The following is a 12,693-nucleotide window of genomic DNA, read 5'->3' on the forward strand; positions in this document are numbered from 1 at the left end:
ACAGACTTGGAATTTTCATAGACTTGATAGACTTGATAATGTAATTTAAATACTAATATCAGAAAGCTTATGCTTAAAATAAAAATGCTTACATGTTGATGTATAGAAAGTAATTTCACTTAATTAAACACAACAACATAGGATGGATGAGTATTGCATGGGAATGCCACCAGTAGCTGGAGTCAGAAACCAAGGTGCAAAGTCTGAATGATGTCTTTAAACTGTTTTTTTTTTTTTCATCTTTAATGACTTTCAACTTGTGCACACAACTGTTGCTTTTTTAAACTCACTGAAAACTTACACTATACAATAACATGCTTTTGATTGCAGCTGTGGATGGCTAATGAATGGGCAGTTAAATGGTGACTGTATTAAATCAAGTGATAATGAACAATCGCATTACTGTTCAAATCACAAGGCAATTAAGGACTTATGAAAAGTTTAGCATCCTGAAATCCTGATCTGCTGAATCTACATTGCACTGACTTTATTCTGATTATACCTCATAGATGAAGCCGTTAACTCTGACCTCCACATACACAAACTTTCTACAGATGAACAGCTCGTATTGCCAACCTGTCCTCACTTGTCAGTAGGACACTTTAGAGTGCATCCTGGTTTGATTTGTTATCATTGTGGACTCAACAGTGACAGGTAAATAGAATTACTAAAGTGAATTTCACATCAGCAAGTGGGATGTTTGGGTTTGGAGGGGAAAAATAAATCAGATAAGCCTGAGATATCTAAAACCTGAGAAATAGTTTTAAAAGAATTTAGTATATATGAGTTATTAAAAAAGTGTAGCAAGTGAGAGTTTAATAATTTTATATGTGGGTGTATGTGATTACAGCTTTCTACTGTGAAGATGTTTACAAGTACAGACGGTGTGAAGTCTAACATTTCAGTGAAAGCGTTAATGAGTACCGGATAGTGCTGTGCCAACAGTACATTTCACAGCTCAGACAGGCAAAATGTTCCTACTTTCAGCACAGTTTGTGTTTGCAACAAGCATCATCTTATTAGTTTAATTAGAAAATCATCAACTCTGGAACCATACACCCTGCAGTCGGGAACCGATGAGATGTATATATCACAGCTCATAATGATACTGAGATTGCTATAAGAAAATATAGACTAAACAATAAACACCGTGACACTAATAAATGAAGTCTTTACAATATTTGTGAAAGAACGTGTTCTAAAGAACATACTGAGAGTGGTATTATAATAGGATACTACCATTGCAACTAGTCCGTTTGGGACATTTCTTCCTTCCTGGTTATTCCAGCATCAGCTTTAAGTGGTGTTATTGCAAAGTGGAAGCATTTAGGAACCCCAGCAACTCAGTGGCAGACCTCATAGTTACAGAGCAGGGTCACTGTGCTGAGCTGTCACCAACACTCTGCTGACTCAATGATTGCAGAGCTCCAAACCTCCTGTGGTATTAACATCAGCACAAAAGCGGTGTCCTGAGACACCTTGGCATGAGTTTTCATGGACGAGCAGCTCCTGTAGGTGTAATGTGTAAATGCACAATAGCGTGAAATTTAAGCTAAATTCTAAAGAACAGTAAGGAAGCATTAGCCTGAAATTGTAATTATAACATTAGAGATCTGAAGCCTTGGCGGCTCTGAGGATTCATTTTCTGTCCACCATTTAACAAGGAAACATGCTGCACTGTTACTGTATCTAATTATGCACACGACCAGCCTCCTCATAGAGTAATGTATTGCCAGCTATCAGCCTTTGGAGCCTGATATAAACAGCAAGCCAAAAACTCCAACTCTACTTGGCAATCAAGTACTTTTTGGCCACTACAGTCCTACATATCAAGGCAAATTGTACACATGCCATTCTACATCTACAGTTTGTTGTGAAAAACCCACATAGCATTGTAATAATATAATTGCCATTTAAAATCATATGTACCAAAAATAAGATGCCAAAGCAGTTGTCACACCTCAGGCTGGAATTAACTGAGAGCTCAGGGAGAGCGAGCTTCTCTGCAATACCTTTATGTAGTCTCATCCTCGCATGATGGGGAACCTTCATCAAACACTCTTAATAAAATTCGTTCAAAGATTTATACAGTCATTTGAAATGAAATGTGGATTTAGATTGTTGTCTGTTTTCATTTCCTCTCTATAGAGAATGCTGAACAACCTTCTTGTGCTGCCTGGGCAAAGCACGAGGCCACCCCACTGACACTAACAATGAGAAGATGAGGAGTGAAAGTGTTACACTGTCAAATAGCAGCAAGACCTTGATGCCAGCTCTTGCTCTTGACGAAGGCGGTCGCACTTTTCTCCTCCTCCTCTAACTTAGCTTTCCTGCTTAGCCTCTTATGTCCTTGTCTAGTCTCGTGTTTTTTGTATTACTTTTCCCTGGAACACTCTCTCACAGTCTGTTCTCTAAAACCTAAAAGAGGAATTATGGATTTGATCAACTGGTCCCTAAATGCAATTGACACCCTTTTCTCAACGAGAAGTTTGGGCTTGGGTGAGCCTGAGTGCTGAAGATATCTACCTATTTGGAACCATGGTAACAGGGTTCTTGCTGATCGGAGCTGGCTTGGCCCTGACTTATCAAAGAATTAAGAAAGCGGAACCGGCTGTTCAAACCTCCACAAGGCTGCCCGCTGGGATTGAAACGATGGACGAGGCGTGAGTTTCTCAAAACGGGCTCATTGAGTGCAGCACGGATAAGATCTTGGAGAAGCTTACAGCTGCCGTGAATACTCAGAATAAGATCTCTGAGTGCAGACTGGATTACATCTTGGGGAGGCTCACTGTGGTCGTGAGTTCTCAGAATCGGCTCTTTGAGCACAAGAATGACAACATCACTGAGCGCAAGTTTGATAACATCATGGAGAAGCTCACGGCTCTCCAACGGCAGATTGAGAGACCAGTGTTGGACTGTTCGAACTGCTTTGAAATTCATATGAGCTGTTCGCACTAAAGTAAAAAGCACCATCACTTCATGCGGAGACCCTTCGGCTCCCGCCTTGCGACCGCAGCTGCCGCCGAACAAAAACACCCTGATAACGACTGTGTTTAGACTGTTCTTCCCATTCCATGCAAGGCCACCTGGGTTGGCTGGAAGACTGTTTACTTAGCCTAGCAGGGCGAAGGACACTGTCTCAGCTGAACTCTGGACACACACACACACACATATACACTGATATGCACACACTCATCCCCCCCTCCCTTTCCTTCGATGCTTGTTCCCTCCTGGGAACACGGCGGGTCTGAGCCCACGCTGGAATGGTAGCGCTGGGCAGGATGGCTGCTGTGTTTGCTTCGGATTACTTCTCACCCCCCACCCGACCCTGTGACTTGTCACGCGTTCCATAATGTTGTGCTGTGGACATTTATGTGCTTTTTGTGCAGAGGAGTTTTTTTGTTTCCTGTTCTCATGCTGTCCTCCCAGGAGCCCAGCATGAGTAGAGGTCTCTTTTTTTCCTCTTGTACTTTCCCATTGTAGTGTATATTTCAGTGTTTTTTTCTGTAACGCTACCGATCTCCGACCTGTATCCCCATGTGATGTCTGTGTTGTGTGTGTAAGGTCGGGGGGGGGGGGGGGGGGGTGCCCTATTTCACTGCAGGGCAACCTGCACATGGCACCGTCTACGCCTACTCTCATTCACTTTGGTTTTGGGCACCCCATAATCCGATTACAGCCTCTAGTTGGAGTCCTTCTGTTAATATTCCCATTTTTTTTTTTTTTTTTTTTGCTGTTTTGCATACTTGCATATTTGATGACGGAGAAAAAATTTATCTGCTTGTTTTCCCCGAGGCAATCAGTATTCATCAAAATTCATGTCTTATCGGTGTATCAATTAATTTAATATGGCCTTAATGAAGTAGTAATTATTTTAAGCTACTTATGTGACCATTCTTATAACGGAAATCAAATCAGCAGCCAGAGGCAAATGACAATCAGTTCCATCAAAACTCAGTGTATACATGAATTGTAATATTCTGCAAGACATGTAATGAGATAATCCAATTATTCTTATGATCAAAGTGAGAAACAACAAGTCTCTGCAAGTGGTTTATGCTCATTTAGCAGCTAGTGAGTTGCAGTGAAGTGACATCACAACATGCTTGTCTTTACATCTGAAAGATAACTGGTAATATTCTCTAACAGGAGATCAGTGCAGATTGGGATGAATTAAAAACCAGTGCTGTCCCGACCTTTAAAAAGAGAGTGGTGCAATCAACATGAAGTACAGACTTAAAACAACTGGAAAAGTCAAACTATAGGGATAAAACCACATGTATTATTCATGTGTGTACAACCCTCATGTTAAATTTAAATAAATTAGCATTCACTCACATTTCGCTGAATGGAAGTTTGTCCCCACCCCCGATATCCACACATAGAGGCAATTTTATCTTTCAGTGGCTTTAAAAATAGACTCAAAACAATCAGAAGCACATATACAATCATCCTACAATCAAGAAGGAAATGTATGCACACAGCCGCAGCCGTTTCCATTATATACAGCCACTTTATCCATGCCACTCATCCTGATTACAAAAACACATAGATACACAATATGCATACATTAACTTGTTTACTAGTTTCCCGGTTGTTGCGATTGCTTCGGGGGGGGACTTTAAAAGTAGTGCAATAACTTTTAAGTAGACCGATCTCAGATGCCAGAATGGGTCATTTAGTGGAAGAAGGACACACTGCTGCTCCACTTCACCGATACTGAAGAGGGGGTTTATCCCATTCAGGCCCCGGCTCCTTCAAGTTCAGCTTTAACTGGATGTGGAGGATGTGCTTGGCAAACAGACACGCTGCTGCAATGTTGTTTTTGGAAAAGCAGAATCATTTTAATGCAGCGCTATTACTGCACTACACAGTATCACAAAGCAGCTGATAAACTGCAGCATCTGTTTATCGTTTGTTTCATGTTTAATCATTTATAAGTATCTGGATCGTTTTTGAGTGTGGGAAAATTTGGTCGATTTATAATGTTATGTGACCTCAGAGCAGCTTGGTATTTAGGGGCAACAACACTATGGGGAAACTGCCAAATGACACTTTATCATGCTGACATAATGAATAACAACTGGCCTAATAATAATTCATTTATTTTTTTAAAATATGGATGATTCGAAAAAAAAAAAGAACAAGTTGAGAAGTGGGCTGGGTAATAAATTATTTGTAAATGTAGCAAAACTACAATATTAAAATAACAAGTCAGGCTAAAGACCCCAATGATCAGCTGATCCCCTATGAGCATATGATACACACATGTAGTTTTGTAGTCTTGTGTAATTCTGTTCCTGTGAATCAAAATTACTTCAGAGATGTTACATTTAATCAAATCTGAGTTCTAAAGAAAAGGGCAGAGTGTAGTTATAGGGGCTGAAAACTGCAGCATGTTTGAAATAAACTCAAACAAGACTTGGCAAACGCATCACACCATTACACTTACAGTATGTTATGCCTATGTTTAATTTGGATGTGTGAAAATATACATGTTGTTGCTCGGTTTCAACACTTTTAATTGGAATCATCAGCCAGAAAATGTGCAATGACACAACCAATGATGAGCCAATCAGCAGTTCCCAATAACAAAATGTGCCAAATATTGTGTTTTCTGTGTTAGTGATCCATCTTGTGAACTACAAAAACACTAGCCAAATAGCACCAGCATGTCCTGTATGAAATGTATCAGACACTGCAATACCATTAGCCTAGATTAAAATATTGCTTTGTTTCTATTTAGCAGGTAAAGTGGGTGCAGTTTTACCATAAGACCTCACAACTTTAGTGGCAAGCTGCTTGTCTCAGGACTCTCCCTGTCTCCAGCCATGTATTGTTATCAATATAATGCAGTCATATTATAAAATCATCCCACAAAGAGCGTGTAAAAATAAAATAAGAAAAGAAATAGTCAGCTTTAGTAAGACATTTGCTCACGTTCAGAAAAAGGCCCATTTTCTGTCTTCCCATGTGTGAAGCTCGTTAGCTCATCATGAATCAGCAGGATGACGTTCTGTATCTTCTTGGCATTTGGTAAGACTGAGTCACAGTCGGGCTGAACACTTTAGTGTCAGTACAAATGGAGAATGCTGCACAAATTTGAGTGTAATACAAAAGAAATGCATTTCTCTTATATCGTCCAAGTCTAACATAAAATGCATTGAATTGAATTACAAAGCTTTCTGGCTGCTGCTAGCGTAGTCAGTCGGGTTTGTAGGTTTGCATTGTTCTGGAGGAGGTGAGGGCTATCTAGCTTGTCAGTATGTTACCTGAACCATACTCTGATCTCCAGCACTAAGTATGCAATTGGTGGTTGCCATTTGTAGTCAGAATATGCAAACTCAGCTCCTTCCTCCATCCTAACACCAGTGGAAATGTTTGTTTGTTTGTTTGTTTTTTACAATAATGTATTTAAATTTCAAATATCTTCAAGTTTTGCTTCTATTTTCTTACCATAACACAAAGTTATTTTTGTAGGTTGACTGTTTTAAGGGAAATCGGGTACTTTAGCAACCTAACTAAAATAACTAGCCACTTCCAGAAAGCTAGCCAGCTACAACTCAAGGACCAAGGAGAAGGTTTTTAGGGCACAGCCTGCAATTTACAAAACAAAAACAAAAAAGTGTTTTTTTGACAGTCACATTCTCACTCACAGAACTCTCAGTCAACATGCTGTCATCCAGCTGTCAACAATAAAATGTCCTGTAACATCCTCAAAGATTCAGAGGAAAAGTTTCCAGTGAAAATAACATGAACTCTGGCATGTTTGGGCCTTAATACAATTCAAGCTCAGTGCTCACACCACTTTCCAGATATGACTCCCCATAACTTTTTTCTCCAAAATAAAATGCAAAAAAAGTTATTTTGATATCGTAATTAATAACAAATTTACACCTACAATTGTTCACAAAAGGACAACCAGGTACAGTGTTTGCTTTCTGAAATCGCGCCCTCACAAACTGTGGTTCACAGTTTCAGCAGTGATCAGGTTCATACTCTACAAGAACTATGGGGAAGCCCTATTTTGAGAGCATTTAATTATACAGAAAAGTACATGATGGAGTTGAGACAAAAAAATTGAACCTTATTAACTAAAGCTGTCAACAAATTGTGAAGAAGTGATTGACCTTATGTCAGAATGGTGGCCTGGAAAAGGCAAAGCCTCTCAAGGAAATGATAAACTAAGAAGAAACAGCAAAACATAACACAACAGCAAGCACACATCTCAATAAATTTGGACCCACCACTAATAAAATAATCTTGCTACTTCGCTGACCCACTTCCACTACGCTGCTGTATGCAGCCACATATGCTGATGCCATAACACTGCCTCCACCATGTTTTACAGGTTATATTATTTCCTCTGTCCAATAAAGTGTTTCATAACTCGCTTTCCGATGGCTAAGAGTGAAAACAGCTGCACCTTACACCTTGTCGTAACCGTTTGTATATCCATTCATGAATGCACCCTTTTGATGTAGACCTTGACAATAATATGCCAGTTTCCTTCAAAGTATTCTTGAGTGCAGGATTTTTCTTCAGCCTCTGAGCTCAACATTCACTTTGTGACTGTTTGATTTTGCAAAGAGTGTCATTGTCCAAAATTCTATAGATCTGTGCTCTTGCTTCGTAGTCATTGCACACAAAACGCTCACTCAGTTAGCACTCTATTGTCTACACTTTTTTTTTCAGTGTATCTGACATGAGAGAGTACAGTTCAGAGTAAACTTCAGAGGACCTGGCATCCTGCTTCATAGCGTGATAGTGCTGGTTTGGCGAGGAACCGCTCTGTGTATTGATCTGCTCATGCACTATTCCCTCTACTTCGTGTGAGAATTTGCCTCTGATCTGAACCAACTTTCAAGTGGGTAAAAACAATCTGACTCAAAGGCACTTTTTTTTGTAATGTACATCAATAGAGTAGCAGAGTGTGCAGAAAAAAAGCAAGCCTCCAATAGTGGTTCAAAGGGTAATGATTTACCCTCTGAATGGCCTATCCATCAGAGCTACCCTTAATTCTGCTTTATACCGATCTAACACAAGTTGATGCAAACTCAAAATAGTTCAGGAGGATTTCAAAGTGAAATGTCATTCCATTGGGGCGATTGTGGCTCAAGAGTTGGCAGTTCATCTTGTAACCGGAAGGTCGCCGGTTCGAGCCCCGGCTTGGACAGTCTGTGTTGTTGTGTCCTTGGGCAAGACACTTCACCTACCGCCTGGTGATGGCCAGAGGGGTCGATGGCGCGATATGGCAGCCTCGCTTATGTCAGTCTGCCCCAGGGCAGCTGTAGCTACATCTGTAGCTGCCTCCACCAGCGTGTGAATGAATAGTGGAATTGTAAAGTGCTTTGGGGGCCCCGATAAGCGCTATATAAATCCAATCCATTATTATTATTAAATTTCCAGACAAATCTTAATTCCAGTGAAGATTTTTCAACAAGACTCATTTGTTCGACAACAGAAGGTGAAGCACAAATGGCGAGGTAAATTATTGAACATCGCTACAAATCTTAGTGTGATGATAGTAGTGTATGTATGTATACATGCACCCTATCTCCTACTTAAAAGGTTGAATCCTAGTTTGCAAGAACATCGTCACACATACAGCGATGATTAACATCTATATGTTATTACAAAAATCTTTATATTGATTCATATTCATCATCCCTCAATGTTACACTGTCCACTTGTATCACTTGGCACATTCAGTGTGGAAATTTGTTCAAGTCACCAGTACAGCGATTATTCACACCTCTGTGTTTTTAAAAAGAACTATTATTACAATTATTCAAATATTTATTATAAATATTTTAATAATTATAAATATTTTAATAATTATAAATTTAATATAAATTCTTTGGATTTTCCTGTATATTATGTTCATATTAGTGCTGTCACCGTTAATCTGGTTAAAATGACATTAATGCCATAACCGCCCGTGCGTGGAGCTGCACGGCGTCAAAGCGTTAGCGGGGTTAGCTTGTTTTAACACGATAACTCGCTAATGGAGATTTGCCGCGTTAATGCAGTTCAACCGGTTGTGCAGTTATGGCATTAACGTCATTTTAATGAGATTAACGTTGACAGCACTAGTTCATATGTTTTTACCGTATTACCTAATCAGTCTGTGTTTCTTTCATGTGTCATGCTCAGTGTTTGTCGCCCGTAAAATAACTTATTTCTAAACGTGCTGCTGGTTACAATAAAGATAATAATGTACTGTAACTTTTTACAACAAGTTTTCCTCAAGTAATCAGCACACTAATAATTTGCTCCATCATTTGATAAATTGTTGGTGATACTTGAAACCATTAAAGCCAACTTAATCTTTAATGTCGCAAAACTGAAAGTTTCAAACCTGCAAATGAGCAAAACTGAAACACTGACTTGAATAAAACATCTTAATTAGCTCTGATAATATCTTTTTTTTTCAGTTTGATTTACATTTTTAGTGCAGTTTTCTTTATTTATCTTTATTGCTTTTACTGTGCTGTTTATGCCAGTGGTTAAGACACAGTTGATGGCAATATAGTTTTATAATAGTACATCTAAAATGCTGCAAGGCTTTGTGAAACGGTAAAAGATGCTTAAGCGTTATACTGCATATTCATCAGTGCCAGTATTTTGAGAAAGACAAGTTGGCAGCTAAGACTCCTTGAATATCTTCCAAAGTCTAATTAACAGACGTAGATATCAGCAGTACTGTGCAGTCAAAGATGACAGACTGTATCACAAGACACGAATCACTCGGTGTCACTCTTTATTTCAGAATCAAAACAGATTTAATGATCCGTAAAAGTATAAAACATTGACCCCATTAACTCCTAACTGACGCACCTGTGATCCTCAAAAGTTCTCTGTATTTGAGCTATTCAGAGCACCGGAGGATTTGTCAAGATGATCTCTATTACACTTTAGTCTATAGTTCGATAAGCACTGACACGGCGTGAAAAACCTATAAACATGCAGAAAACGTGTCTTATCTGTTGATCCTACATATTTGAAAAGATGGATGACTCAAAGGAGAAAAGATAAAAAGGGTTCAAACCTTAATTGCAGACCGGAGCTGCTCAGCATCCACTTCTCTGCGTGTTGCCTTCTCCTGCACTGCTTCTGCTTCCAAGCTCAAACGATCTTGCCAAAGCAGATTTCAGACACTCTTTGCTGCAGTCACTGCCGTTCATACACAAACGCTGCAACCCTGAATGAATGAATAGAGCTTACAGGTGTACATGTCGGGAGAGCGCTGCCAGAGCTCATGGCGTGCTCCAGCGCTCACAGACTGAGACGTGGAAGAAGAGAGGGCAGCTTATTTGGCATTATCATCCCACCCTCCCTCTGGTCTACTCTCCTCCCGTTCCTCTCTCTGTCACTGTCTCCTCTCTTATTCACCTTTTTATCCCCTGCCTTTCCCCTCAAAGCAACTGCTCGGCTTCCTCTTGTCTTGCTGTAATTATGAGTGTAAGTAATTGTCTTATTCCAGCAAGACGGTGTACGTGAGAGAGAGGCAGACACGACTTGAAGCAAGCCATCTGTGAGAGAGTATTTATATGAAACTGAAGGAGAATCTCCGCTTTTGAGGGAAGGACCATCCTCTCTGAGACAAACAGCTACTGGCATGTATCAGAGAGGGATGAACAGCCGACTTCGTACAAGAAGAGGAGAATGAAAGAGCCTCCCGTGTCTTCGAGATCTAAGGTGCACACAATGAGGAGCTGGTGATTTAAAGAAGCATAAAATTACCTTGGACACAATTACATTTTTTGACAGTGAAGAATCACCTCTCTGGAACCCTTAAGTGCTACTTTTCCTCTTTTTGAAAGGTGTGACATTTAGAAGAAATGCTTAGCCACTAAACTTGAATCTAACCTTTACTAAATAATGGATTGTGGCTGTGAATCATGTGACACCTCAGTAATTGAAAAACAATATGAAAATTCCAGAGGTTCGCTTCGACAGTTGTAAGTCCACAGCTGTGTGCACTTTAGTTCACTCAGTCATGTATATTTATTAAACGCAAGAAAACAATGTTGCTTTAAAGAAGACATGCGCTCCAGTCTGGAAGCGATGAGGTGAAATAACTCTCCTAAAGCCATCAGTCACGTTGTGAAATATTTCCACTCTGACGCCATTTTTGCTTCGCTTCACATACACACACTTCTGACTAGAAGCATTTAAACATCTATGAGAGTCTAAATGATTGTCTTTTCCATCTATTATGGCAACATATGTCCAACAAGGCTGTTGCTTAGTTTCCAAAATAAAATGTCACGAGTAGTTGTTATTTGTGCTCTGTCTGGTTGTGTATTTTCTTTTTAAAGCAGCACAGGCATCATCCATCTAGTTTCATCAAAATGAGCCTGGACAGTGCAACAGCTGTGGCATTTCAAACTTTGAATGTTGAACTTTAAAGTTTGTCCCCAGTCACAGAGATTCGTAAGTAAGACTAAATGTGATCAACTTCACTTGTCTTCAGAGATGGGCAGTAACACGTTACTTGTAACTCACAGAGTAACGCGTTACTTATAACGCGTTACTGTAATCCGATTACACGTTACTGTAATCCCTTACTTTACTCAAGTAACGAGTAAAGTAAGGGATTACTATTGCAAAAACGGTAATTAGATTACCGTTACTTTCCCGTAGGAACGCTGCGTTACTGCGTTACTAAAACCGTGATTTTTTTGCGAGAATGTCTCACGACAGTGACGTAAGCGAGTGCGACGTTTGTGACAACAGCTGTGTGCAGATCAACAATGGATCATATATCGAGTGCAGAGAGAGTATGAGCGTGCAGCGTTTAAAGCGTGGAAGTACTGACCTTACTTTGAGTTTGATTCCATAAAAAGTGACAAAAACATTAGTGTCCGCTGTGCGTGGGAAGAAAACTTCTTTTTACAGCGAAAAAACCCCTAAACTTCCAAACAAGCACCGAGTAGCTACGACGTAATGGGAAACTCACAGAGAAACTCGCGGATTCTTCCACTGACCGCGGCACACCTGCACCAGGGTAAACCTCCGCCTACCCCACTCCTGCTTTACAGGTGAAAATAGAGCAACAGGACCACTGAGTCTTTGACTTTATTTATTTTCTGCTGTGTTTTACTTGCATCTATTTGAAAGACTGAGTGTAAACACAAAAAATATTTTATTTTATGTGCTGGAATGTGCAGAAAATAGGTTTAAATGTTAAACTAATTTCTTCCAGTCAGAGAATGTTGCATATAATTAAATTTTTGCTTGATGCATAAAGTTAAAAGGTTAAAACTAATAAAACAAGTTTTAAAAAGAGACTTTTCCATTTGATTACATTTTGTATGATGGATTATGTAGAAAAAGTAGAATTGGGCTGAAAGATCTATCACTTTGTCACCTCTTCAGGTTGTAAATCGTGTTTTTAAAAAGTAACTAAGTAACTAAGTAATTAATTACTTTTGAAAATAAGTAATCAGTAAAGTAACGGGATTACTTTTTGGGGGAAGTAATCAGTAATTAGTTACTGATTACTTTTTTCAAGTAACTTGACCAACACTGCTTGTCTTGCAAGGCAAAGAAGAAAAGCTGCAGTCGTTTACTGACATTGGTTGTGTGGAGCTAAAAACCTAATTGCTATTTTTTTTTTCAGCTGTGAGGCCTCTAGTTGTTAAACCATTGTTTATAATGAAAGAAAAGTATTATATAAACGTCAGC

The 12,693-nt window shown here is 39.5% G+C and overlaps 1 protein-coding gene across 2 annotated transcripts in view; it reads right to left on the bottom strand.

Annotated features, from left to right (window-relative positions):
• The window catches only part of b3gat1b (beta-1,3-glucuronyltransferase 1 (glucuronosyltransferase P) b), a 63,087-nt gene extending 52,659 nt beyond the window's left edge, over positions 1–10,428 (bottom strand). The window contains exon 1 of one of the 2 annotated variants that reach the window (XM_026181861.2): positions 10,052–10,428. The gene's annotated coding sequence lies outside the window, so the exon portion shown is untranslated. The remainder of the gene's footprint in view (positions 1–10,051) is intronic. The other variant, XM_026181859.2, reaches the window with a different exon arrangement.
• Positions 10,429–12,693: the final 2,265 nt, after the last annotated feature.

The sequence above is a fragment of the Astatotilapia calliptera genome, chromosome 10 (genome assembly GCF_964374335.1).
Source record: "Astatotilapia calliptera chromosome 10, fAstCal68.1, whole genome shotgun sequence".
Taxonomy (NCBI): Eukaryota; Metazoa; Chordata; class Actinopteri; order Cichliformes; family Cichlidae; genus Astatotilapia; species Astatotilapia calliptera.